The sequence below is a fragment of the Suricata suricatta genome, chromosome 12, assembly GCF_006229205.1.
Source record: "Suricata suricatta isolate VVHF042 chromosome 12, meerkat_22Aug2017_6uvM2_HiC, whole genome shotgun sequence".
Lineage (NCBI taxonomy): Eukaryota > Metazoa > Chordata > Mammalia > Carnivora > Herpestidae > Suricata > Suricata suricatta.
This window is the reverse complement of record NC_043711.1, coordinates 56,096,729-56,116,674: the sequence shown is the minus strand read 5'-3', so window position 1 is coordinate 56,116,674 and position 19,946 is coordinate 56,096,729. Positions and strand designations below refer to the sequence as shown.

Sequence of the window (19,946 nt, the reverse complement as noted above, 5' to 3'; positions counted from 1 at the left end):
ATAAAGATTAAAAAATGTTTTTAAATCCTTGGAAAGTCAATTTCAGGCATCATATTTAACCTCTAAATACATCAGTATGCATTTACTAAGAGAAAGGGCATTCTCTTACATAATACCACACAATGATCTCAGCTGTTGAATTTAACATTGGTAAAAGCTATCATTTAGTATATAGCTTGTATTTGAATTTCTGAAATTGTCCCAACAATGTCTTTTATGGGTTTTTTTAAATTTTGGATCAAGGAGTTAATCAAGCATTTGCATTGACTTGTTCTGTTTCCTTTGTGTGCTTACATATCCACTTCTATGCACATTCATGTGTGTGTGTGTATCATGGCATTGACATTATTGAGTCGCGTCCAGATCTTTCCAGAATGTCCTTGATTTGAATTTGTTTTATATTTCTTTGTGCTTACATTCAGGCTGTATATTTTTTGAAGATAAGCCGTAAAGTGATGATCTGTTCCTAGTGCACATGAGGTTACTTGGCACCTTTATTACTCAAGTTAGGACTGATCCCGTGGTTAAGGTGTCATTGCAAAGGTGTCCTTATCTCTTTGTAAGAAACTGGGTTTATTTAAAAATTTTTCTTTTAAAAAATATTTTTAATTAAGTTTATTTATTTATTTTGAGAGAGATGTGTATGCATGAGTGGGGGAGGGGCAGGGAGAGAAGGAGAGAGAATCCCAAGCAGGTTCTGTCAGCGCAGAGTCTGATGTGGGGCTCAAACTCAGAAACTGCAAAATCATGACCTGAGTCAAAATCAAGAGCTGGATGCTCAACCAACTGAGCACCCAGGCACCTCTGATTTTTAAATTTTCAAAAAATTTACTTAACTTATGTTATTCAAATTAATGAACATACAGTGCTATATGGGAAACCAGGTTTTAAAATCCTTTCTCGGGGTGCAGTTTCTATTCAAGTGCTGTGCACATAGTACCTGAGGGATGATGTCCTCAGTTAGAAGGAAAGGGAACATTTTGTTGTGTTTCCTTCTGTGGGTCATGTGTAAGTATCTCATTGGATTTTGCCAGCGAATTCATCATTATTCTCATTTTATAGATGGGACAGTTGAGGCCCAGAAACATAAACATTAAGAGATTTGTTCCAAGTGGCACCCAAAGTGATATGCTGAGGTTCAGATCCCAGGGTGTGGTAAAGTTGACAACTGCCTTATTTCCCCGCCCTACCCTGCCTAGAGATCTGTTCCTGTGTCCTTACTTGGGGGTGGAAATGCTCATGACTTGCTTCTATACACATGGGAGCGGATGCAGCAGAACTCTTAAAACTTCTGCGGGTCTTGAGGCGCCTGGGCGACTCAGTTGGTAGAGCGACTGACTTCGGCTCAGGTCATGATGTCGCGGTTCATGGGTTCGGGCCCCGCATCGGGCTCTGTGCTGACAGCTTGCTCGGAGCCTGGAGCTTGCTTCGGAGTCTGTGTCTCCTTCTCTCTCTGCCCCTACCCCATTCATGCTCTGTCTCTCTCTCTCTCTCAATAATAAATAAATGTAAAAGAAAAAAAAAAAAAAGAAAACCAAAACTTCTGGAGGCCAGAGATGTTAGCAAGTGTCCTTTAAACCAGTGCCGGAATTTGTGCTTATGAAGCACATGTAAACAGGACAGCACTCATTCATTACTTGCTGGCACCGAATAACCTCTCACATCCTCACAATTCGGCTTCTGAGAAATAAAAAAATCACTATTGGTCAGGATGTGAAGATAAACTGAGCAGAAAATGCAAGCATGTTAAGTCAGGTTTCCCCAAAATATCCCAGAGATCAGCAGTGTGGCATACAAAGGCAGAGGCCGCTAACCTCCCTCTCCCGTCTCTCAGGGAAATAGGACCTCCCACTTTTAACTTGGCGGATGGCGGCCCTATGGCTGCTCGGAGCAAGAACTACATTTCCCAGGATGCCTTGCAGCTAGGCTCTTAGCTTGTAAGAGCCACGTGAGCCATAGGTGCAATTTCCAGGTCGGACACTTAGAGGGAAGAGGATTGTGCTCCGCATGCCCCTTCTAGAGATAATATGCGATGGGAATATATTAAAGTGGTAGGGATGAATATAGGATTCGTTCTGAATGCAGATGTGGTAGAGGTAGACTATGGATTCGGCAGGGGTGAATGGAGAGTGCACTGGAAGCACATAGGGGTGAATGGAGATTGCCCAGGGACTGCAACCACGGCAAGGGTCAAGAGTACTGCGGCACAGGGTGAGCGTGTTGAACCTTGTGGAGAAGGGCCCAGCCCCCACAGAGTGGCACCAAGATGGAAGGGGCTGGGGACTCTCACACTGAGGCCTTCCTGGCAGCCTCCTCACCCACAGCCATACTATTAGGTGAGAAACAAACAACTTCATTTTTTAAATAAAACTTTTAAGTTTATTTTTTTAATTTGAGAGAGCGAGAGAGAGGGAGAGAGGGAGAGAGAGAGCATGAGCAGGGGAGAGGGAGAGAGAGAGAGAGAGAGAGAGAGAATCCTAAGCAGGCTCTGTGTGCGATCACAACCCGACTTGGGATCACAACCTGAGCCGAAATCGAGTCGGATGGTAGAATGCTCAACTGACCAGACCACCTAGGAGCACAACAACTTCATTTTTAAAGCAATTTTATTAGATGACTTTTTTTTGAGGACAGCCAAACCTATTTTCAAAGTAACAGCCAAGGCCACACTCAACTTCAACTTCATCCTCCCTGGCTTTCCTGCCTCCTTTCACACCATAGCTCTCCTCAGACACCTTGCACTTACCCCCGTGCATGGTTTTCCTTGTGAGTTTTGTATGTGCTGCTTGCTCTGCTCAAATGCCCTCCCTTCCCCTGTTTTGCCTGGTAAACTCCTACTCACCCTCTGATACTCCACAGAGTGGAGGGAGCCTTCCCCAACTCCCATCCCTTGACAGGCAGGATTCATTCTTTTCTCTTCTTTGAGCCCATAAGTATCCAAATTGTTACTGGCACTGATTCGATAGTGCTGTAATTATTGGCTTGCAGGTCGATCTCTCCAACTAGACTGTAGTTTTCTTAAAGTGAGGGGCCATATTTTATTCATTTTCATATCCCCAACACTGAATTTGTAAAAGGCACTAATAAATCGTTGGTGAACGATGAATGAACACAGATGATATAATTACACATCTACCCATACAAACCCTCATTCTTTACAAAAGTGTTTCCTCCTTTTCATGACACCTCTGGTGAATAGCACACCCATTCCTCCCACAGAAACTCAATGAGCATAAATTTACTATTATGTAATTTATAAACCAGGGGACTGATTATACATTGCCTGAAATTTTGCATTATAGATTTGTCGGGTCTCCTTAGCTGCAGTCCCATAAATGGGCTCCCAACCCTGGCATTGCAGTGACTGCACAGTGTTCGATAAATCAGTGCCTGTGCTCCGTTTGTTTCTGTCTCCTTTCAGTTCAGAACAGGCGATCTGGGTTGCAGTACTAGCAGTTTCCAGAAAGTGCTCAGGCGTGCTCAGAGCTAACAAAGAGGCTGGCATGTTTTCCTGCCCTGGAACGCTGTGGAGTTCAAGGGCTTTTCAGGCTAGTCTGTTCTGTTCCAGCGGGTGTCATGTTTTGCCTTTCTTTTATTCCATGCCAAATATCCTACCAACTCGACAACTCTGCAGGTGCATTTGGCTCTACTTTTGTACGAATGCTAATACTGGTATTAAAATTAATTTTCTCTTCTCTAGAAATCCATTTGTTAGCGTTTTCTAGGTTTCAACATGCAATGTGTGTGACCAGTCTAGAAGCTGTCCCATGTTCGTGGCACTCTGCTGGGACTGAATCTCTACCTCATTCTGAATGCCTCTTTATTTAAAAAACAACAACAACAACAACAAACACCTTTTTTTAATGTTTATTTTTGAGAGAGAGAGACAGAGACAGAGTGTGAGTGGGGGAGGGGCCGAGAGCGAGAGAAGGAGACACAGAATCAGAAGCAGCTCCAGGCTCTGAGCTGTCAGCACAGAGCCCAACGCAGAGCTCGAACTCATGAGCCGTGAGACTATGACCTGAGCTGAAGTCGGACGCTTAACCAACTGAATGCTCATGCTGATACCTCTTTAGATGGTGGCCTACATGTTCTCCTATCTAGCCTGGATTTTATTTTTGCCGAGATTTATCTTAAATATCCTTCGTTTGTAAAATTCCTAAAATTATTCTCTGAAAAAATCCACTGCCCAATTTCATCCCCCATGCTGTGGGTTTTTAAAATTAATGGAGAGCATGGATTCTCTTCTCTGAGCATGTGATATTAAATATACAGAAGGCATATATTAATTTGTGGGCTTCTTTGTTCATTTTTGGTCTCCTGCAGACAGAACATAAGCTCCAATGAGAGAGGCATCCTGTCTGTGTCATTCTGGCTGTCTCCTCCGCACCTGGCACACGGGAGGTGCTCTGTAAATCCATGCAATGGCTGGATGGGTTGTACATATATTTGCTGCGTTAGCCAGCTGCTAAGTGGGGCCTGCCCGTATGGATCTGGGAAGGAGAAACGTGTTGTCTATGCTTGCCCTCGCCCTCCACTCCTTACCTGTCCCCGATTCATCAGCCCATGACACCTTTCTGATGCCCAGGCCTGCTGCCCCGCCATGGTGTCTCCCTGCTTGTTTGTGTTTTCATTTCCTTTCTTCCAGGTGTTTTGTCGGTTTAATTCGATTAACTAAGTTGTCCATAAAATGAGCCATTCAAAACACAAGAACTATTTAGGTAGGGAAAGAAAGGAGCTGAATTTCAGAAGGTAGTGTTTTTAAAACATGTTTTTGAGCTAACCAAGAAGGGGCTAAATCAGGACAGGGGCTTAAGTGAGCAGACAAGGGAGGCTGTTCATTTCTTACGTAACAGTGATATCAGAGGGCAAGGAATTGGAGAGGGGTAGGAGGGGGACGAGAGCGAGATTGAGGGCAGAGGGAGGGACTGAGTATCACAAAGTTTTCAATGAACACAGAGTCCCATTCAACAAATGGATACTAAGCCTGTACCACATGCCAGGTGGTCTTTTAGATGCCAGGACCAGGCAGACAAAGTTCCTATTCTCATAAGACAGTCATCCTAAATCACCACCATCCAGTGGACACAGAATGAAAAGGGTAAAAGTCTAAAAGCCTCTCTCTCTGATGCGGTCTTAGGACCTTAACACTCTACATACAGTGGTTGGCGTGTCTTCTCGTTCAGCATCCCTAACAGTTTCTATATTGACAGCCACTGTCATGTGCTCTGGACACACACAGAGTGTCTAGGGTTTGGAGGGCAGCACATGCCAACACACACCGTTTCACAGGCATTTGCTCCCTGCACAGTGTCACAAGTCACTCACATGCCCTTTGAATATCTTTATTTCCCACGTATCATAGTCATGCATAGAAGGAGTGTTTTAAGTGCATTATCAGTCTTTTTCTAGGGTCAGATATCTGGGGGGGTTTTGTCCTTTCCCATACTTGAGGAAGCCTGAGTTAACCAGCTCATCTTCGTGCTGCCGATCAACTCAAGTCGGCACACTCTGAACACTGCTAGCATTTGCAGTACTCCCCAAAGGGCAGGGACCTCTAGACACTGCCCCCAAGCTGTGTTTGCATCAAGTGAGGTCAGCAGGCACTTGTGGGCAGAAGCATGCATGCCTAAGACAGTCTGAGTGGCCCCTCCATTCCTTTCTGGAGACTTCCCCAGTATGTTGCGGATGCATTTCAGTCACTTCTTCAATCCTTTGCTCCCCCAGCCACTACCCCCTTCCCCTGCAGTGCCCATAGCTAGCTCTCTCTCTGGACTTCTGGGGCAGGGAGGCCAGTGTGGGATGGCCACCTCCACTTCCTGCTGTCAGGCAAGTTCTGATCCATCCTCAGAGAGCCAGTCAAGTTATGCTCATCATTCTCAGAAAGCGATTTAAGACGTTAGGGACCATGCCCTCCCCATGTGAGGACCCCTAGAATTCCCATTATAGCAGATGTGGGGCTGCTGGCTACGCGAAAACGGCGTTTGTTCAACCCCTCAAAAAGACATGCTGAGTGTTACTACTTCCTACAGTAGCTTTACGTGAACAGTGGCCCGCTTTCCCATGCAGGCCACCATCTATTTCTCCATGATACTATGCTACTTTATTGCAGTTCCATTTAGGGGACAGTACTAATGCTCCCTATAGTTTTGGCCTAATTTATTTTTAAAAGAAATTTAAATATTTAAAAAATTTATTTTGAGAGAGAGAGAACACAAGCATGGGTGGGGGAGGGGCAGAGAGAGACTCCCAAGCAGGCTCCTCGCTGTCAGGGCAGAGCCCAATGGAGAGCTCAGTCTCACAAATTGTGAGATTGTGACCTGAGCCAAAAAGCAAGAGTCAGATGCTCAACCCACTGAGCCACTGGGGTGCCCCTGGTTTAATTTCTGAAAGAACATCGAAGAGTTTTTTTTTTAAATGTTTTATTTATTTTTGATACAGAGAGAGACAGAGCATGAGAGGGGGAGGGTCAGAGAGAGAGAGAGACACAGAATCTGAAACAGGCTCCAGGCTCCAGGCTCTGAGCTAGCTGTCAGCACAGAGCCTGACGTGGGGCTCGAACCCACGAACGTGAGATCTGACCTGAGCCGAAGTCGGAGGCTTAACCGACGGAGCCACCCAGGCGCCCCTAGAGAGTTTTAACTTAGAAGTAGAACCACATGTTGTTTCCAACCTTTTTGAACTTGGTCTATTTGTGCCTTAGGTGCCAGAATTGAAAGGATTTTGTCTCTTCCAGCATTTTGTTCCCCTCTGTCACATGCCCAGGTCCTCCCTCTCTTCTGGTGTTTCCTGAGCACAGATGGGCAGTAGCCTCAATACTAGTTGGTACACATCTATTTCAATTCAGCTTCAAATTTGTGTGTTCTTGTGTTGACATGTCACACATATATACTGAGGCAAGAAAGGTCTAAAAGGTTTGGAGGGGCAAGCAGTGTTTCCTGCTGGGATAGCAACAGTTCAAATACTTATTAGTCAGAGTAAGTAATGCTAGCTGCTGTAGCAGACAAAACCCCAGTCTCAGTGGCCTCAGGCAATAGGTTTGCTCCATGGGTCAATGCAAGTTATGGGTGGTGGGGGTTCTCTGCTCCGCAAAGTCATTTAGGAGCCTGGGCTCTTTCCATTGCAAGGCTCCACACCATCTTTTTTAGGTATCCTTCACTTTTTACCTGGCTGGCAGTTGGGGAAAGGGAGAGAGGTTTTAAAGGGCAGACCTGGCCATGGTGCAGATCATTTATCTCCACATTCCATTGGCCAGGAGCTCCTGAAGCTACAGTGGTGTCTGGGAAGGTGCAGTCTAGTAGTGTGCCCACGAGTGCTGGCAATCTTCACAACAAATATGGCTTAAATACATTGTTTACATCACGGCGGTGTACTGTGCAAGGCAGGTAGATGAGCAAGAGGTGGCTTGAAAACCGTAAGATGTATTTGTTCTTAGGGGAACACTCTGCCTTAAGTTAACTTGCTGGAGAGGTGGAATCCCAGCAGCTGACCATCGGGAGGGACCCAAGAAACCCTTAAGACCAGTTGTTTTCCAAAAGCTGTGTGTTTTCCTTTTTTCATGTCTGGATCCCTGATCACTCTGGAATTTGTCCTTGGGTAAGGTGTGGACTGTGTTACCTTTTCCCAACAGCTAACTAAGTTGTCCAGGGCTGTTTGTTACAAAGCCACAGTGATCTGTGATGCCACCTTTATCAAATACCAGATTCCTCCATGTGGCTGGGTCTATTTTTGGTTCTGTTCTTTCCTACTGCTCTGCTGGTGTTGTTATGTGCCGGTACAACACGATCTGAAAAGGTATGCTTTAACATCTGGTGAGACATTCTTGCCTTTCAGACATTCAGTGCTAGTCTTTCATTTTTTAAATTAAGAGTTCTGGTATCTAACTCCACAAAGAAGCTTGTTGCTATTTTTGTTGGGATTGTTTAAACCTTATACATTAATTTAAGGAAAATGGGCCTCTTTATGATGTTGTCATTCTATACAAGAACAAGGGATGTCTTTCCATTTATTCACATTTTCCCTTGTCTTTCAAAGGTGATATGAGTTTTGCATATTTTTAAGTATATTTCTAAATATTTTACCTTCTTCTTTGTTATTGCAAAGAGGATTTTCTCTTCCTTAAATCCTCTGATTGTTTTATGTATATAAATATAGTACATACGTATATATATTTAAAGGCTATTGATTTCTATGTGCTAATTTTATTTCCTGCTATGTTATGGATTTTTTTTTAACATCAGTAGTTTGCAACCTGCAAGGTTCCTGAGAGTCACCTAAGGAATATTTTGGGGAGCGCCTGGGTGGCTCAGTCAGCTGAGTGTCTGACCTCAGCTCAGGTCACGGGTTCGTGGGATTTCACGGGATCGTGATTTTGAGTGCCACATCAGACTCTGTGCTAACAGCTCGGATCCTAGAGCCTGCTTCAAATTCTGTGTCTCCCTCCCTCTCTCTCTCAAAAAATGAATAAACATTAAAATATGTAAATGTCTAAGGAATACTTTCCAATAGAGCTGCTGAGACTCCCTCCCCCACTCAAGGTTGTGGAGGATTTCAGGGCCAGAGAGGAGTTTTAGTGGCACTCTGCTTCTCTGTTCCAAACCCATTGATTAAGACCCAGAATGTGAGCCGCTCAGATCACCAGTCAGAGTGGGGCTGGGCCAAGCACCATCCTGTGTGCGAGTACATTTCCCCGTGAGATCAGGGGAAGGACCACCTGGGACCAGAGGAAGCAGGGCATGAACTCTCAAACTGCAGAGACACACATCTGAAAAAGAGCAGCCTTGGGGAGCAGACCTCGAGGTTGAGCAGATCTGAGCACCAGGCCCAGGAAGCCGGCACTCCAAGTCCTGGGGAGAAGTGAGAAGCTCTGAGCGAACCCCAAAGGGGAAGAGGACAGTGGCTGTAGACGCTTGCCATTACTCGTTTATAGATTTGTGTTTGGTTTTAAACTTGAGGTGCACAAGCCTGAGCCAATCATCCCCTCGCTTAACGCTACAGTATCATGCTCGGTTCCTTCTTCTTTTATTTTATGTACATTTTTCTTCTTTCTTCCTTACTTATTATTTTATTGTTTGCTGTTTAGTTATTACCTTTTAGTATTGTTTTCTATTGACCAGTTTCTGTATCAGTTCTCCCAAGCAAATATAGCCCTTCTTTTCTGTTTATAGTTCATGTTTTTCAAAAATGTTTTCTTTGGGGTGTTGACGATTTTAAACACGTATCTGTGGAAGTCTGTTCTAGATTTCATTGTTTTTCATGTTGTTCACCAAGTGCTATCTGTAAGATTCATCCTATTACTTTGAGTGTGTCTAACCGTTGCTTGGAATTCCGTGTGACTTTAGGGGGTGTGTCTAGGGCCGCAGTGGTGGCTGCTCCACATACCTGGACAGCTCTTCACAAAAAATTGTGCTTCCTCCTCCAGATCTGTGTGAAAAATGGAACACAAGAGGCTGGCCATGGGGGACATGCATGTCCCTGAGAATGGCTATCCGCTCCCACCAGCCAGGCAGAAGCTTTCCCCCAGCCCCGTCCCGTCCCTGCCACCACACCCCGTGTCCCAGCTTTTACTTGATACCAGACCAATAAAGTGCTAATGTTATCAAATTGTGCAGTTCTCTGATGACTGATGATTCAGAGCATCTCTTCAACATGCTTATTAACTTTTGGAGATTCTATTTCTAAAATTTCCCTGCAAGAGTTGCAGGAGTTCCGTGTGACTTTTATAAACGAATCTCTAACTTGGCAAATATTTTCACTTTTTGTTTTCCCCTACTTGTCCTTGGAGTCACTTGTTGGAAGAAAATCCTTAATTTTGATGTAATCGAATCATTTTACATTGTGTGTTTTTAAAATTTAATTGAAGACATTCTCTCCTTCACCTGGGTCACAAAGAGATTCTCCTCCATTTTCTTCTAATCATGTTTAAAGTCTATGTCACTTTTGGATCTAGAGTCTATGTGATGGTAGGTAGAGATAAAGTGTTATTTTTCCAATACCATTCTTATAGCTACTGGGCCTTCTCCGTGCTGATCTGAAAAGACTCCTTAGTTTTCCGTCTCTTCAGCTTTTTTCCTTCTCCCCAGACACCTCAGCAGCATACCCTGCCCTTCCTGCTCCCCTTCTCCAACCTTCCTTCCACCTGCCAGTTCCCAATGACTCTTAAAGGCTAAGTCAACAGGGCAAGTTGTACCTGTCACGACGTTTTGATGGCAAGCAACAGAAATCAAATCTGGCTGATGCAAGGCCAAGGGGACTTCACTGGAGGTCTGTTGTGTGGCTCATAGAATGAATGAGAATCAATGAGCTCTGCTGGGTCTCCCATCCCACATCACTGCTCAGGAGTTAGTCAGGGGCAGTGCAGTGGCTTCTGTGGGCCCTGGTTGGTGAGGGTGATGGGGGCACCTCGATTTACAGTTGCCCCAAGAATTCAACAATAGTGGTGGACGGTTCCTTTAAAGGAACTGCAGCTGTTGTTAGAAAGTAGTATTATCCTGTGGGCAACAAACAAACAAATGAGCAGGAAATTGGGCCCAGGTCTGTGGCAGGGTGTGGGTGAGAGACCCCAAGGTATTCCTGGTTTCCAACTGCCTTTCATAGTCGGAACACTAAGAACCCATTAGGAATGAAAGGAGATGATGGAAATAGTTTCATGTAAGAGGCGGGGCCCGGGACTCTTCTAATTCAGATTTGGCCACCAGCTCGCTGTACAACCTTAGGCAAGTCACCTTCCCTCTCTGGTCTCAGTTGCTTACCAATATTGCTTGCTGCACACTGAAATGTACACTTAAGATCATATAAGGTAACGTGATTTCAGAAGACAGACTTCTCAGGTATGTGGTAACTCAAAGGCAACTTGGAGGGGAGACTTAAGGCTGTGTTCTTCTCCTACTAATACAGCTCATACGTTAAGCATTTACTATATGCCAAGCATTGTTCTTTTTTAAAATGTTTATTTTGAAACAGCACCAGCAGGGGAGGAGCAGAGAGAAAGAGAGAGAGAATCCCAAGTAGGCTCTGCCCAGAGCCCAGCATGGGGCTCTATCCCACAAACTGGGATCAGGACCCGAGTAGAAATCAAGTCTGTGCTTAACTGCTTAGCTGCCTGGGCTGCCCAGGAGCCCCTGCCCAGCATTGCTCTGAGTACTTTAGCTTGCTAATTTAGTTCATCTTCACAACAATTCTGCGAAGCAGGTTCTGTTGTAACCTCCCTTTTACTGATTAGGAAATGGAAGCGCAGACCGGCTAAGTAACTTGCCCAAGGTCACACAGCTTGAAGGTCCCCGAGCTAAGTCAGACTCCAGGGTCTGTCTGTGCCTTTAACAGGCATGCCATGTGGCCTCTTTGACCAAAACCAGCCAATTAAAAACAGACCAGGGGGGAAAAGGTGCTATTTAGAAAAACCCTGCGATGTGCTCCTTCCCTTCCTGACCTTGCCTAGATTCTCTGGAAATATCTGAACATATGGAACAGTTTCTGCAGAGTTACTAAACCCATCCCTGGACTTTCCCTGCCTAATAGTAACCACTACCTCATTTGCCTTCAAGGACTAAAATTTAGCATTAGATCAGTCGCATCTATTTCAAAAGAAGTCAGAATTAATTTTTTTATTTTTTTAAATTTTATTTTGCAAAAAAAGCAGAAAAATACACATGTGTGACCTGCCACTGTTAATTGCTAGCAGGGGTCCATTTTATTTGCACTCATAATGAGCCCAAAGGCATATTTTTCAACATGTATAACTTTTAACTGCTCCATTAACCAGATTAGTCAGTGCAGGAATTTCTTCTTTACTGCTGAGTGCAGATCTCGTTATAGTGATTGGGCCCAATTACTAATTGCTGGCTTTCTGGACTTGCCAAGTGCATTTAAAGGAGGTGGTGGGTGGGTGGGAACCAGTGTTTTCATCTTAGTAGATTTGATTGTGTTTAATGGACTTTCCCAGTAGGGCTGGCGCTGGTGCTTAAATACATAGCAAAAATAACCATCCACAGAATGTTTCTGAGAGATGGAAAAGACTCCTGGAGACCATCTGGGCCAATCCTATCCTGACCCACAGAAAGTTGAGGCCCAGAAGAGCAGTGGCAGACTGGGGTGGAAGGAGCTGGAAGAGGAAATGCAGGTTAGAGACGCAGCAGGAGAGTGGGAGGGGCCAGGCCCACACCCCTCTCCCTCCAGCATTTCACCCCTGAGTCCTCAATCTCAGTTACGGCCACCACCGACATTCTGACTCTGCATTATCTGTGTCCCACGTGCTCCGTAATTGTCTTAATATCTTTCTTTAAATCAACCCACGTTAAAAACTCCATTTATTTTTTTTATGTTTATTTATTTTGGGGGAGACAGAGTGTGAGTGGGGCAACGGGAGAGAGAGGGAGAGAGAGAGAGAGAGAGAGAATCTTAAGCAGGTTCTGACCTATCAGCACAGAGCCCAACGCGTTGCTCAAACACACAAACCGTGAGATCACGACCTGAGCTGAAATCAAGAGTCGGATGCTTAAATGAGCCACCCAGGCACCTTTCCTAGCCATGGGCATCAGTGGCCCTAAATCTCTACAGGAAGAATTTATGAAGAAGGAGCTTAAAATTCTGTGGGGAAAAGAGGGAAAGGGGCCAAGGCAGAAATGATTAGGAAGGAATTTTTTTACAACCATTTTAATAAGACGGAGCAGCAGAATCAACACACCTTGTCCCAGCAACATTAAGAATCTTTATGACCCCTCTGTCATAGCAGAGAGGTCCTTTTCTGGTAGGCATCGCATATAGCACAAAGTGTTTCTTTTTTTCCTTTCTTTTTGTTCTGGAAAAACCCAGTCGTCCCCCTGAGTAGGGAAACACCCAGTTCTCTCTGTGAGTGTCTCCTTTACTCTCACACAGAACACTTCCCTTCTGACACCCCTGGTCACCGGACGTGTGGGGTTTTCCCGGCATGAAACAACTCTGTGACACCAGCTGGGTGTGCTGCAGTCTGACCCCATTTGGACACCGTCTCTGTGTGAGAACCTGCACAAAGTCACAGTGCAAGAGGCTGTTCACTGGGACCACGGAGGCGACAGACCTCCTCGCCCCCTGAGGAGACGTTTCTCCGCAGCTCAGGTCGTGATCTCAATTCTTTCCCACTCACTTCATAGCTCGGTGTAGGCTGTCTTCTGCCCTGGTTAGTCCACAAACTAGATTCTGTCCAAGGCCACAAGTGACCTCCTTGTCATTAAATCTATTGAGCGCGTTCCAGTCCTCTTGTTTGACTCTAGACAGCATTAGACTCTGTTGGTTTTTCTTATCTTCTTATAACATTGTTGAACTTTTGGATTCTGTGAAACACCCTTCTCAAGGAATCTTCTGTTTCTGTCGCCTCTGCAAACTCTCCTCATCTGTGTCCCCCTCCCAGTTCTCCTCTCCCCCTCCTCCCCTCGCCCCCCTCCTTCTGTCCTCCCCATCTTCCTCCTCCACACCTCCTTCTCCTCCCCCTCCTCCTCCTCACAAGGATCTCTCCTGGTTCACGTCTCCCTCCAGGTCATGGTTCCTGGGCAGTCGAATCTATCCCCATGACATCAAGTCCCATTTTCTTCCAAGCTCCCTTCTCTGTCCTGACTCTCCTACTGTGTCTGCTACTGCACATCAGACTTTGACTTGGACGTCCCAGAGGAGCCAAAAAGTCTAGAATGACACTTCACACCCCACATGCCACCACCGACACCTGCCTCCTCCCTCGTGTTCTGACCCAGTGTCACAAACCAGACTCTCAAGGGCTAGCTTTTTCAAAACAGAAAAATTTAGGGGCACTGGGTAGCTCAGTCAGTTAGGGGTCTGACTCTGGCTCATGTCATGATCTTATAGTTTGTGAGTTTGAGATCTATGTTGGACTCTGTGCTGACAGCTCAGAGCCTTGAGCCTGCTTCAGATTCTCTCTCTCTCTCTCTCTCTCTCTCTCTCTCTCTCTCTCTCTCTCTCTCACTCTCTGCCCCTCCCCCACTCATGCTCTGCTTCTCTCTCAGGAAAAAAAATATTCACAAAAAATTTTTAGGGGCACCTGGGTGACTCAGTCTGTTAAGCGTCCGACTTTGGCTCAGGTCATGATCTCACAGTCCATGGGTTTGAGCCCCGCATCAGGCTCTGCTGACAGCTGGGAGTCTGGAGCCTGTCTTCAGATTCTGTGTCTCCCTCTCTCTCTGCCCCTATCTGCTCACTCTGTCTCTTTCTCTCGAAATAGAATAAAGACATAAAAAAATTTTAAAGTTTTTTTAATCATTTTTATTTTAGAAAGAGAGCAGAGGAGATGGGCAGAGAGGAGAGAGAGGAAAGGAGGGAGAGAGAAAAGGAGGGAGAGAGAGAGAGAGAAAATCTTAATAGGTACACACTCAGCACAAGTCCCACACAGGCTCAAGAGGCCGAAGCTCAATCAAATGAGCCACCCAGGCCTCCATACTGTTTTCCACCCTGGCTGACCCAGTTTGAATTCCCACCAATAATGCATGAAAGGAAGTTCCTTTTTCTCTGCATCCTTGCCAGCACTTGCTGTTTCTTTGTGCTTTTGATTTTAGCCACTCTGACAGGTGCGAGGGGATATCTCATTGTCATTAGTATCACGCCATCTGCAAATAGTGAAAGTTTTACTTCTTCCTTGCCAATTTGGATGCCTTTTATTCCATTTTCTTGTCTGATGGCCGTGGCTAGGACATCCCTGTCTTCTTCCAGACCTTTGAGGGAAAGCTCTCAGTGTTTCATACCTGACTATGATGTTAGTTGTGGGTTTTTCATGTATGTATGGCCTCTGTTATGTTGAAGTATGCTCCCTCTAAGCCTTTGACAAAACAAAGGCTTTTAGCATGAGTGTATGTTGTACTTTGTCAAATGCTTTTTCTGCATTGACTAAAGTCATCATATGGTTTTTAGCCTTCCTCATATTAATGTGGTGTATCACATTGATTCAATTGTGAATATGGAACCACACTTACCTCCCAGGAATAAATCCCTACTTGATCGGGGCAAATGATTTTTTATGTATTGTTGGATTCAGTTTGCTAATATTTTGTTGAGGAGGAGTTTTACATCTGTGTTCATCAGATTGGCCTACAGTTCTCTTTTTTGTAATGTCTCTATCTAGTTTTAGTTGCAAGGTAATGCTGGCCTCATAGAATGAATTTCATGTTGACAGGCTTTTTGCCTTTTAGAGGAAATCCAAGGAATAGCACTATCATGTCAAGTGTCCTGGCTTTTAAAAGTTGACCACAAATTCAAATATTTTGAAAGCACAGCATTGGCCAAGCTCAAACTCCTGCGTGGGACGCCAAGTTGAGCCTTCACCTGCCCACTCTGCGGAGGTGAGTGTGCTCGATCCCACGGGTGCAGGGGTCATTTCCGAGCCTCCCACGTCTCTGGCCTGACCTTTTTCTTCAGTTCTAGACCCACAAATCCAGCCTCCCCTACAGCTATCTCATGCCTAACACATCCAACACTATGGCCCCTCATGGCCACACCCCTCTGCTCTTCAAGAGAAGCTGGGAATCTGGATTTGCATGCAAAATTCCCAGTTTTAAAAATTCCCCCGAAAAATCTTGTTCAGATGAAAAGGTACCTTTCCTTGGGCCACGCGCTTCCACTCTTGATTTAGTGCAAGCTGGCCGCCCACCAGGCACTGTGCTGAGTGCTGCCTAGACATGATCTGAACTGACTGTGGCCTCGGCCTGGAGCGGACACTCATATCACCCCACTTCAGGTGGGGAGGCGGTGTCAGCCAGGCAAAGGGAGTTGCCAGAAGTTACACAGCTAGTCTGTGGAGCATATTTCGGAGTTTACGTATTTTTGCTCAACTTCATTTGCCTGTAAGTTTGTACAAAGTCTTATATCTTTCATCATTCACTCTAGTTACCATCTCCACTCCCAGCCTCCACTCTGTCCATCCAGGAGTGATCTGTAGTTGAAATATACAACCACCCACATTGCTATGATTGCACAAAGCTGTCAAAGGTAATTTGCACATATCAACATTTCGAATAAGAGAAACTCTTGGCTTTTGTATTGTCTCCTATTTTGCTCCTATTGCCTTCCTCCCCACAGATATTTCCAGCATGTCCCAATCAACTCAAACCTCAGAGCATCTCTGGAAGGCCACACAAGACACTAGTGGGAGGAGAAATACACTGATTTTACTTGAATAGCTGCCCTGCCTTTTCATCCCAGGCTGTAGGAGCAGATCCTGTCAACTGTCAATTTTCTGGGAGATGGCTGTCTCTAGAGTGGTCTGGTCTAGAGAAACTGGGTTCTGAGGTCTTTCTGGGTGCGTGGGTTGGTAGGAATTGCTGACACATATAGCCAGATACAGGACGTCTGCATCTGGAATGGCAAAGGGGGTGTGTTTTTCCCTATTCCTCCTGCTAAGTCCAACTGAAAACCCTGGCTGTCATATATAAACTGAACTGAAAGATACTCTGAAAGGGGAGAGAAAAGGCAAAACAACTAGAGACCTCAGGAGCCAAGGAATGACATGGTGGCAAGTGTTAGAGTTTGTTTTGCCTTGCCAGTCTTGGAGCTAAATAAGCCAGCAACCCAGAAATGCCAAGGGTACAGACCCAATGACACTTAACCAAAACCTGCCCTTTCCAGCCCAAGGACAAGGAGAGAAAAAGCTGAGTAAGCCAGAAAAGTTTCAGGCATTGGACTTTCTATACTAGTCAAACAACATAGAAGAAAAAGGTAGCCCACACCCATACCTGCCAAGGCTTAGCTGTTTAGCTCCACATGGGAGTAATGAGGCCATATGGCCACCTGCCCATCCTCTGGCCCGCAGCAGTGTCAGAGAGGACCAGCTAAGACAGGAACTTTAAATAAGATCCAGAGTTTCACAACATAATACAAGATCATCATCACATATCTCAGCAAGAACCAGAGAGATCTGAAATTGAATGATAAAAGACAATCAATAGATGCCAACAGAAATAACAGAGATTTTAAAGCAGCTGTGATAAAAGTGCTTCAAGGAGCAATTGCAAACATGGCTGAAACTAATGAAAAATGGAGATTCTCAGCCTAGGAAGAGAAGATCTAATCTTCATTAGAATTTCCTAATGGCAGTTGTAGAACTGAAAAGTTCAATACTGGAGTAAAAAAGCTTAGAGGATGGGTTCAGAGGCAAAATAGAGGAGAAAGAAGAAAGAAGCAGTGAACTGGAAGACAGGGCACTAGAAATTACGAAGTCTGGACAACAGAGGGAAAGTAGACTGGAAGACAAATGAAGAGAGACTCAGAGACCTATAGGACTATAATGAAAAATCTAATACCATATTATCTGAGTCCCAAAGAGAGAGAAGGAGAAAAGACAGTGGGGAGGAAAAAGCTAAAATTATAATTATATATGTGTATACACACACATATAATATATAATATATTGACAACACTAGATGCTGACAAGGATGCTGAGAACCTAGACCTCTCACACATTCTCAATGGGAATGTGAAGTGGTACTGCCGCTCTGTAACACTTTTGGGCAGGCTCTTAGACAACATGCAATTTCTTACAGCCCAGCAATTGCCCTCTCAGGCATTTATCCCAGAGAAATGAGGACTCATGTTCACACAAAAAAACTCTACAGGAGTGCCATAAGCATCTTTATTTGTGACAGCCCCAAGCTGGTAATGACCCAGAAGTCCCTCAATGAACTGTGTGGTATGTCCACACCATAGGATGTTACGCACACCACCTGGAGATTGCTGAAAGAAAAGGGGAATCCTCAAAGGTCACATATTGTGTGATTCACTTTATAGAACATACTCCAATGGGAAAAATTTTAGAAATGGAGAACTAATTAGTGTTTAGCAGGGGTTATGAAGGGAACGGGGGTGGGAAGGAAGTAGACATGGCTACAAAACAGCAACACAATGGATCTTTGTGGTGATAGAATGTTTTGCATTTAGACTGTATCAATGTCAATATCCTGGTTGTGATATCCTCCTACAGTTTTATAAGATGTTACCATTGAGGGAAACTGGGTAAGGGTACACAGCATTTCTCTGGACTATTTGTTAACAACTACATGTGGATCTACCTGTATCATAAAATAAAAAGTTTAATTAAGGGGTACCTGGGTTGCTCAGTCAGTTAAGCATACAACTTTGGCTCAGGTCATGATCTCACAGTTTGTGAGTTCGAACCCCTAATCGGGCTTTGTGCTGACAGCCTGAAGCCTGGAGCCTGCTTCGGATTCTATGCCTCTCTCTCTGTCCTTTCCCTGCTCATGTTCTGTCTCTCTCTCAAAAATAAATAAACTTAGATAATTTTTTTAATTAAAAAAAAAAGCCAGATACATCACAGGACAGTCTCAATGTCTTAACTCATGGTTTCCCAACCTTCTGACCACACACCATGCTCTCTTTTATGTTGGTAACCAAGGACGCAGACCTTCAAATCCTCTACCACCATTCTACCAAGGCTCTGCTGACAACTTCAGCAAACTCTGTCCTCAAAACTTTCACACTGGCTGTTTAAAATTTTGGAATGTTGGATCTGGAGAACACTGAAACCACAGCTGTGTACAAGGTGTGCTTTGCCCTCCCCACATCCATCAGATCCCCAGCTGCCCCCGCCCTTGAAAAAATTACCATCCAAGTGAATACAGTGTATTTAGCATAGTTAACTTGAAGGCCACCCCTGGCCCCCTGCCCCAGGATTGCTGCCTCTAGGCTTGTCCTGCATGGATATTGTAAAGCTGTCCTTATGAGATGCATTTAGCTACTCTTCGCTGTCCCAGGCGTGGTGAACTGCCTGAGGTCAGAGAGCTGGCTGGGCCGCTTGGTGGCACTTAAAACCCATAGCTTCTCAAAGGCTATTGTTTTATTTCTTAAGTTAGATCACAGGCTCTAAGCAGCCTGGGCCCCCTGCACACATACAATGTGACATTGAGACACCAGTTTCTGGAGTACAGCGGTTCTTTTCGACATTGCTATAGTATAAAGTTATTTATGAACGAAGGGAAGATGCAAAGGCCAGCTGAGGTCAGTGCGAGCTGGGGACAGTGGTCACACTCCTTAGGGACATAGGTATGGTCACACTCCTATGGGGACCCAGGCTGCAGGTGAGGAGATTAAGGCTCACAGGACAAATGGAGGAGTTGGAGCAGGTGGTCTGGACCCTAAACCCAGCATGGGTCCCTGTATCTCCATAATCTACATTGCTGGTTTAACTGGATAATATTCAGACCTCCCCCTCGCCTGTGTAGGTGCCCCATAGATTTCCCGGGGGGCCCACCTCCTGGATCATGGGGGGCTGCTGGGTACAGGGTAGAGGGACAAGGCCTGCACTAGTCTGCCTTTACCCTACTTCCTGGGGATTTGTGCATCCCCACCCCAGCTTTTTATGGGTGTGTCCAACCATGTGTGTCTGTGTGCAGGTGTGAATGTGTCTGCATATGAGTGTCTGCCCGTATGTGCATGTCATGTGTGTATACTTGATGTCTACGTGTCTCTGGGTTTCTTTCTATGTGTGTCTGTGTGGGTTGTGTCTTTGTGGATGTCACGGGTCTGTCTTTGTGTACTGAGTATCTATGTGGGTGTGTATGGTATGTTGTTTTCGTGTTCACATGTGTCCATGCATGTATATCTTTGGGGAAGTCTGTGTGCATGTTTGCATGTGTAGTGTGTGTCCTTATGTACATATAGTGTCTACATGTGTCTGCATGTGTCCTTATGTCTGTACTGCACTGTCTGCGTGTGGGTCTGTGCACGCATGCATATCGAGTGGTGTCCATGTCCCTGTGTGGGGCTGTGTGCACGTGGGTGTGGCGAGCCCTCCAGCGCTGACACTCGGGAAAGCCCGGCTGGGTTCCAGGCCTCGTGATGGTCCCTGGGCGGCCACCTCGGGGCGCGGCCTCCCCCGAGGCTGGGAGGGGAGGAGCTCGTGGCCGTGGCCAGGTCCGCGGGCTGCGCCCCCGCTCCTCCCCACGGGCCAGGCACACGTG

At 45.4% G+C, this 19,946-nt stretch overlaps 1 protein-coding gene across 3 annotated transcripts in view; it reads left to right on the top strand.

Annotated features, from left to right (window-relative positions):
- Positions 1-19,946, top strand: part of MGLL (monoglyceride lipase) — a 168,803-nt gene that overhangs the window by 41,202 nt on the left and 107,655 nt on the right. Inside the window, exon 1 of one of the 3 annotated variants that reach the window (XM_029918922.1) lies at positions 13,070-13,092. The exons of the other annotated variants lie outside the window; for them this stretch is intronic. The gene's annotated coding sequence lies outside the window, so the exon portion shown is untranslated. Of the gene's footprint in view, positions 1-13,069; positions 13,093-19,946 lie in introns of those variants that run through there. 3 annotated transcript variants of the gene reach the window in all.